The sequence below is a fragment of the Octopus sinensis genome, unplaced genomic scaffold, assembly GCF_006345805.1.
Source record: "Octopus sinensis unplaced genomic scaffold, ASM634580v1 Contig04137, whole genome shotgun sequence".
In the NCBI taxonomy this organism is placed as follows: Eukaryota; Metazoa; Mollusca; class Cephalopoda; order Octopoda; family Octopodidae; genus Octopus; species Octopus sinensis.
Window position 1 is genome coordinate 1 of NW_021827179.1, and position 10,000 is coordinate 10,000.

Genomic DNA, 10,000 nt, shown 5'->3' on the forward strand with positions numbered 1-10,000 from the left:
ACAAAATATCGATAGCAAAAACAATTCTGCAAAAGTTAATACATCTACTGTGAAGCACATACTTATTATAAGATGCACAAAATAGTTTTAGGACGCTACTGCTAAAGAGCAGATATGTATATATTGAGAAACTTGATTTAAAAAAAAAGGTGAGAGAGGTCAATCTTTTGTCAAATTGCACACACAATACCGCCTTATAAACGAAGGGTTTTAGAAGTTTTAGGACGCTACTGCTAAAGAGCAGATATGTATATATTGAGAAACTTGATTTAAAAAAAAAGGTGAGAGAGGTCAATCTTTTGTCAAATTGCACACACAATACCGCCTTATAAACGAAGGGTCACATATGACAACACTCCCCGAGGAAAACTAATAAAACGACGTTTTGTAGTGGGTTGGAGTGTACTTCATTATTTATATAATATATGAAGACAAATCGGTGATTAAAACAGCCAAAACAACAACGAAAATAGCAACAATGGTCCTTTCAAATATAGGCACAAGCTCTGAAATTTTCTAGGATGGGAATAATATTTTTCTTCGACCACAATGCTCGACTGATATGAATCTTATTGATACCTAAATATGAAAGGCCAAGTAGATCTCGGCGGAATTTCAAAACAGAACGTAAAGATTGACGAAATGGCACTAAGTATTTCGCCCGTCGTGCTAAAGATTTTACCAACTCACCATATTTATATACGACCATAACGATTACGATAATGTTTAGATGTCTATCCCAATGCATTACTGGAAACGATGTCTGCATAAAAGCAAAACAAAACAAACAAAACAGAGGAATCAAATCAAAAGAAGAATAACAGTTGTATTTTTGTCTTCAGGGCGAAATATCACGATGTAATATTTTTGTCGTATTATAACGTCGATGACAAGGTTTCAATAGCTGCCTAGAGCCATCTCACATAAAATTCTTCGAAAATAATTATTATCAATTAGCAAGAAGCACGCTTCGGATTACCCTTGTTAATCATAGTGACACAAGAAGGAGATGACGCACTCATAATTGATACATCATATATCTCATCCTGTATGTGTACGTATCTGTTTGTGTGCATGTGAGTGTGTTTGTGTGGGTGTGCATCTGTGTTGTATCTAAGGATTTGTATGTATACACAGCAAAATGATAGAGTTAAACGTTTGCATAATTAAAACATAAGTCAGTATTTGATATAAAGACACATACATGTATATCAAAATTATACAATGTAAATTCTTAATTTGTGAATATTATTTGTGTCTATAGCATTCATTCTCAAACATTTTCTACTCATGGAATTCTTTGATTCCAATTTTGCTTATTGGACTCCCATAGCAATTGGATGTATATGAAAAATTCCTACTGTATTGTATTTTTATAATTAAATATTTCGAAGTGCATAAAATATTAACATTTTTGTGTATTATGGAAATATCAACCACATATCGCCTTTGTATTTTAGCAACAAAATCATATATAAGTCCACAACAGCCATATGGAGCCTGGTTCTGAACAACTGGCGTAAAGGATGTATTAGAGTTCCCGAACGGCAATTTTGAAGAGTTTGTTTAGAGAAAGGGAGATAATCTCAAGAATCAAAGTATTCGACACATTTGACTTATTATAAAGTAAAAGAGCTTTATTTATTGTCTAGAAATAAGAGGAAAATTGTTTCAGATGTTTTCCCCTAAATATGCGTCATCAGCACGTCAAATAAAGTAAAGCGGTCAAGGGAGGTATATATATTTATATATACCAAGAGCATACGACGAATATCACTGAGTTAATTCACTTCGTTCCTTCTACATAATATATACACGAGTAAATATATTCACAAATAAAATTATATACAAATATATAACATAGATAGCTTTAATCTTTTACTTGTTTCAGTTATTAGTCTACCGCCACACAGAGGAATAAAATACATTAAAAAAATAAATATATACACAGCCCACAGTCATCAGGCATAGGTTAGTTATGCCTTGTGCCGAGATGACAAACGGGATACAAAAAAATGTTTGGACATGTTCTCGGCACATGAAACTAGTAGTAGCACATAAAAAAACATGTATTGTGTTTATTCAAAACCTGCTGTTGCTTTACTCAACACATCGACATACTAATTGACATATACCCATTAGTCCAAACACTTCTCACACACACACACACACTCTCTCACTCTCTCTCTCTCACTCTCTCACACACACAACCAGATAGATAGATGGATATACTATCTCGTTGAATGTACTCGTCCCGTCTGCATCATTTAAAAATCAACTTCGGAAAAATCACGTAGCTGTAACGTAGCGGTTCAACATCTTAGAAAGATGGAACAAGTAAATACCAGAACCGGAAACAAGAGAGAAAGAAGAAATTATATGATTCATTTAATTAACTAAGACCCTATTAGCTGTTGCCCCAGCATGGTCCCTTTTCCAATGATTCATCAAATGATATAGAAAGAAAATATCACTGATATTCATACTCAACAGAATAAAACACACACACATACAGCATACATATTCGATATACACGGTTCAGCATATTTACACATACATAGAGCTACACAAACCTAAGCGGTTTTTAGAGGTGAACATCGGAATGCATGAATCTAAGACAAGCGCAACTCGTTTCATCTTTGCTCTCCATGTAGTTAGCGAGTCTTTATTTTAATAACTCGCGTTATTTTATGTCGTCATATAATTTCTTGCCCTACAATTAAAGAAAGTATGGAAGACGGTGGAAACGATCTCTGGTGTTAAATTGCCCTATAATTGTATTTGCAGAAGCTTATTATTTCTCCTCGGCAATTATTTTACTGTGGAGATACATATTGTCTGAAATTAAAGAATCCGATTTACACATTAAATTTTTGGGTTGTTTCGCTGGTGTATATATATATATATATATGTGTGTGTGTGTGTGTGTGTGTGTGTGTGTGTGTGTGTATGTACGTATGTATGTATGTAATTTTACGTGTGTGTGCATGAATACATGTGCATAATAATACACATGTATCTGAATATATACACATATATCAATATACATTTATACATACAAGCACATATACATACATATATATATGTATAAATATATATATATAATATATATATTGTGTGTGTGTATGTATCTGCAAGTGAGTGAGTGTATGTGTGAGTCCATACATGTGCATAACAATACATTTGTGTCTGAATATATACACATATATAGATATACATTTATACATACATGCATATATACAGTTACATATATAAATAAGTATATATATGTATATATTCTATGGATATGTGCATATATATGTATATTATATATATATATATATATATATATATATGATCATATATATATCGATATATATTTACACACACACACACACACCACACATATATATATATATATATATATATATATATATTATATATATATATATACATATGCATACTATATATATATATATATATATATATACTCACATGCTATCTATTTATCTATCTGGTCTACGTACATACTAACGTACGAACGTGTACATACATGCATACATACATACATACATACATACATACATACATGCATACATACATACGTACATACATACATACATACATACATACATACATACATACATAGACTTGCAGGTCCCTCTCTCTCTCTCTCTCTCTCTCTCTCTCTCTCTCTCTCTCTCTTGTCTTTCCTCCTTTTCTCAAATTGAGATTCTAAATATATTTCAATAAACAACGAATGGAACTATCAACTGAACTGTTCTCTGGCTTCTTTGCGTTACCAATTCCAATTCTTGGCAATTCTGTCTACTGAGCCGAATATATCGCTCAACAGGCGTGTGTTTATTCAAAGCAGCAGGCCGTTAAACGTATATCCGCCTTGTCGTTCTTCGCATGGTATTATACACGGTCAAGACTAGGTTGTTCTGTGTCATTCATTGAAGCATATTTATACGCGCGCATATATACATACCCCATCTCGTCGTAAACACACGCACACTGACATAAAAAAACATTAACGTACACAGATATATGCACATATACTTGCAAATACACATGCTCAAAACCATGTACAAACATACATTATGCACATAAAGGCACCTTCATATCATTGCGTGTATCGATATCGCAAATGCACATATATATACACGTATACACACATATTCGTAATATATATATATATATATATATATATATATATATATATATATATATATATAACTATATATATAATATATATATATATATGTATATATATATAGTTATATAGTTTGTGTATATACATATATACATGCATATATATATTTATATATATGTATGTCATATTTATTTATATCTAGATGCTTGTAAAGAGTCGTGTGTGTATATACATATATGCATATATGTATATTATATACGTACATGCATATATATTGTTTGTATATATATATATATATATATAGATATATATCATGTTTATATGTTTATCTATATATATATATATTTATATATATATATATATATTATGTTTATATGTATGTTTATATGTTTATATATATAAACCTATACACATACGCATAAGCATGCCTATATTCTAGGGCCCATACACAGTTGCTTTTATATAGATGTGTGTGCGTATTTGGGTGTATGTACAAATACATCGATTGGTGTTTCTCCAACATGCGACCACTTCCGCCGACTTTCCCCGAGTTAAGGTATTTGGCGTAAAATCCTTCATGTATAAGCTAGCATGCAATATATGTATGGCCTGGTGAATAAGATTTGCATTACAGTATGGAAGAGAAAATGGCTGGCATAGGCAAGCATAGAGATGACCGCTTGAATGGAAATGAATGACATGTGGTCTATCTATTTATCTATCTATCTATCTATCTATCTAATCATGTATGTATGCATATATATATATATATGTATATAATATATATATATTATATATATATTATATATATATATATATATATATACCTCACTGTTTGTCTGGTGTCTGTCTGTCTGTCTGTCAATATATCTATCAATCTCTCTATTCATCTATCGATATATATGTATGCATATATGTATGTATGTATGTAGTATCTATCTATCTTTCTATCTATCTATCTATCTATCTATCTATCTATCTATCTATCACTCTATCTATCATCTATGTATCTCCCCCCCCCCTCTCTCTCTCTATATATATATATATATATGTGTTTGTATACTATCTAGATATCCACATACATTCATCCATACATTCTAACAAATACTTGGGTATGTGTGTGTGTGTGTGTGTGTGTGTGTGTGTGTGTGTGTGTGTGTGTGCATTTGCGTACGCATACTTTTTACTATTTTTATTATTCAGTCTTGAAGGGAGTTTATTAGATTGAAACAACGGAAAACGTAATAAGGAAAGATCCCAGTGACTTTATTGACATCACCGAGCTTCATTTAAAATCTTGTAGGCTACGGACGTGTTTTGATCCGGCATGATTATTTGATTTGTTTTTAATACTTTATATTTTAATTATTTTCTCGTCTGATTTATTTTTCTTCTTCCTCTCTTGAACAGAAAAGCGGGAGATATGTTGAATATCGAGAAAATAATACATACCTACATAAATGAATGTATATATGGACACAGATATTCATGTATAGATTTAAGCACTTATAGATAAGGCTGTACATGCATACTCAACTACTAAATATCTTTATCTATCAGGCTGGGTGTGTATAAATCTATCGCCCTATCCCTTGTTTTTTCACTCATACACTTTCTGTCTCTTCGTCTCTCTTCACACAAACACACACACACATATATGTATGTATATTTATATACGGATAGATACATAGATATATACAATATATACATATATAAATACACACAGTACACACACGGACACACGCACATATATACATACATATATATATATATATATATATATATATGTATATGTGTATATATATATATATATGTGTGTGTGTGTGTGTCTGTGTGTCTGTGTGTAGAAATAAATGTATACAGTAGCAAGTTAGATCAATGTACAATATATAATTATATATGCTACATATTGACACGTCTACCTTGCTTAATGCTTAAATTAATTTTTATACTGACCTCATCAAGTTTATATCTATTGAGCACTACTAAGTGTATTCTATACGGAGAATATCTGATCTAATCTGAGAACTACACACCACACACACACACACACCACACACACACCACACACACACACACACCACACATATATATATATATATAATATATATATATATATATATATATATATACTTATATACATATATACAAGTGATAGGAAGGATACACGTATTTACAAATACTTTTTTACATAGTTATATAAATTCCATTGTTCACTACTTTACTTTCATTCTTATGTATTACTGTCTGAAAGAAATAAGAGAAATGTCAGAGAGACAAGGAGACAAACAGACAGACTGAGAGACAATCACAGACACACGCACATATGTGTGTATACACACACACACACACACACACACACACATATACATATATATATATATATTTATATATATATATATAATTTTACTTTTACTATTCGTCGTATTATTGGCTATATTCAATTAGTTTCACCGGAAATCAAAAGTGTATGGAAACAATGTTTCGTTAAACATAAATCTATTCAGGCGTCATATTAAATGCGCCGCCGCTTCCTCCCTCCCCCGAACCGAACTCTTGAATCACCGTATTCCTTGCTACACCAGTCAACGACAAAGAATTGAGATACTCGACGGAACTGCTGTATGCTACAAAATAAATAATCCGATTTTCTACGCCGCAATATTTGGAAGCAGTTCTTTAAACATTTACCAAAAGCTATTTTAATGGTGTTTTAAAGACTACAATTCTTGTGCAGAATGTAGTACCACGTTATTGAGAAGAACTTTTGTGATATTCCCAAGAAAGTTTAGAGCATATGCACACATACACATACCCACACACTCAAACACACAGCCACAAACACACAGACATATACATATGTATATAATTATGTGCAATTATACATACGGCCATATCATGTTGAAAGCACCGGTTCTCGTCCGATCACCAAAGTTAAGCAACGTCGAGCCTAGTGAGTAATTTAGATAGGTGACCGGTTGGGAAACCTAGGTACTGTAAGCGTCACACATTTTTAGGCGCAGGAGTGGCTGTGTGGTAAGCAGCTTGCTTACCAACCACATGGTTCCGGGTTCATTCCTACTACGTGGCACCTTGGGCAAGTGTCTTCTACTATAACTTTGGGCCGACGAAGGCCTTGTGAGTGGATTTGGTAGACGGAAACTGAAAGAAGCCCGTCGTATTTATGTATAATATATATATATATATATATATATATGTGTGTGTGTGTGCGTATATGTTTGTGTGTCTGTGTTTGTCCCCATAACATCGCTTGACAACCGATGGTGGTGAGTTTACGTCCCCGTAACCTAGCCGTTCGGCAAAAGGGACCGATAGAGTAAGTACTAGGCTTACAAAAAATAAGTCCTGGGGTCAATTTGCTCGACTAAAGGCGATGATCAGCATGGCCGAAGTCAAATTACTGAAACAAGTAAAAGAGTATACGTGTGTGTGTGTGTGTTTGTTTGTGTGTGTGTGTGTGTGTGTGTGTGTAAAATAACACAAAAGGAAAGAAGGCTGTAATAGACGGACAATTGGTCAACACGGGAGAGATTGTGAGAAAGAATGAAAGAGAGAGAGAGAGAGAGTGAGAGGGACAAAGAGACAGACATAGCGAGACACAGGAGGAAAAAGTGAGGGATAGTAAGAGAGAGAAAGCGAGAATAAGATAGAAGATAAAAAGAAATTGTAAGTCAGAAACGAAGAAATTTACAAAGGGATAAAATAGTGAATGAGATAGTGAATGAGTTTTAAGATTAATATGAAGAGTGAACAAATGATAGAAATTCTAACAAATGCAGGTGGGGATTTTTGCATTTGAATTTACATATCTATCAGAAATAAATATTCATGAAATAAATTATTCAATAAGTTAAATAATTTAAGCCATTCCGATGCAACCAGTTCCGATTTCTGTAAATTTAATTTGTAACTCCCCAAACACTGCTTACATGATATCAGTGAAGGTTATACTTCATTTAGGAGACCCCGATGAAAAAGAAACTTATCCGATCTCATTACTCGTGTTTATCGAATTCACTGAAAAAATATTAACAAATGCCTAATATTTATTTTCGCTTCATCGCATAATATCAACGCTGGTAGCATTAAATACGGTAACACTAATTTTTACTAATTGAAAACTAATTATGTCTGTGTTGTAAATTGATGTGTTTGGTGTTAATTCTTGACAGATATTGCTTGATAATCCCTTTTTCAAAGTAGTTTAACTTTAGGTTAATTTTTGTGTTAATACGCTCAGAGAACTGTCTTAATCTTTTGCTTTTTATTTGGAGAGTATGAGAGAGAGATATATATAGAAAAGAGACTCTTATACTTCCAAGTGAAACGGATTTTTCCATTCTGTTTTTGTCTGATAAGATTGTCATTAAAACCGTAACACAAGGATCTGTGGAGTGAGAGTTGAGGTAGCTCGAACCCAGAACACAAAATACAGTAATGTAATACGTTTGTACTACATTTCTTTACTCTGTGTTCTCGCTTTGATTCCAAATCGGATTCAGGTTTATTGTTTTTTTTTTTTAATTGTTTCTATGTCAAGTTAAATACAGGGTGTCACTCTTATCTTCTAAACACACCCTCGCTAATTAAGTCCCTTTACTCTTAAGTTAGTTAGTAAAAATACCACCTTGTGTCGAGAAAGGGAAAATGTCGCTCCTAATGGAGATAATATATTTCTGGAAGATTATTGCACTTAAAGAAAATAAATTTTAAAGACAACGGTATGAACTTCTTGTGAATGGGTTACAATACTACAGAAATAAATATAATCACTAACATCAACTAAAGATTTTCCTGAGTTCTTATGTCTCCAGCTAATGTAATACCGCGAAATGTATATCCAATAACACACTATATTAATATTTGTGCCAAAACCAGGATGATGGAGATAAAATATTAAAAAGAGCAAAAGAAAAATTTCGAGAGTAATTTTTAGCAATTTCTGTTTGGTTTATTATTTTCTCTTCATTAACATGTCAACAAATTCTTTCACATCTTAACACTGTCGCGTCTAAGGACCAAACTAAGCCATCGCCTATCGTGACAACGTAATTATTTCAGGCCAACGTCAAAAATTATGGGTGTCAACGTTCGCGTTAAGTTCGCCCAAGTGAATTATTATTATTATTATTATTATTATTATTATATTATTATCATTTTCCATTATTTCCAAATAATGTGTTTATGGTATTTTTGTTCTCTTTGTTTAGATGAGATCACAAACGGTTCTCTAACTTGTTTTCTAACTATAGGATAACTATAGGTATCCTCAAAACTATAGGTTAACTAGAGGTATCCAAACAAATGTATGATACTGTTCAGAGAACACGAAAAAGAAGCAAAATCCATGCACATCTAGCCATATACAATTTGCATGTATATATGTATGTATGTATGTATGCATATACGGATGGATAATATATATATATATATATATATATATATATTATATGTATATATACTATATATATATATATATATCATATTATATATATATATATTATATATATATATATATGCATGTATACATTGCACAGATCTAAGACAAAGCGTCAGGCTTATAGACAGCGTCAGGCAAAGTCTCCGGTACAATCGTGTCCTGAGGAAGATCATTCTTTTTCACGGGTTCGTTGCTACTGCAGGAGGTGCTAGCAACGTGATGGTAATGAATATGCCCTTCTATCTCACATCACGTACATGTTTCACAGGTACAATGTGTGCAGGGTTGAGTGAGTGTTTGTGTTTGCACGTGGATACTTACAATCAATAAACAATTTATTGTAAACGCTCACATTAACATACTCGCATTAAACTTTACTCGGCAGTGAGTGACCGTTTTAT

General features: G+C 32.4%; 1 pseudogene; it reads left to right on the forward strand.

Annotated features, from left to right (window-relative positions):
- The first annotated feature begins 7,021 nt into the window (after nt 1-7,021).
- LOC115227512 lies at nt 7,022-7,141 on the forward strand (annotated as a pseudogene).
- Nucleotides 7,142-10,000: the final 2,859 nt, after the last annotated feature.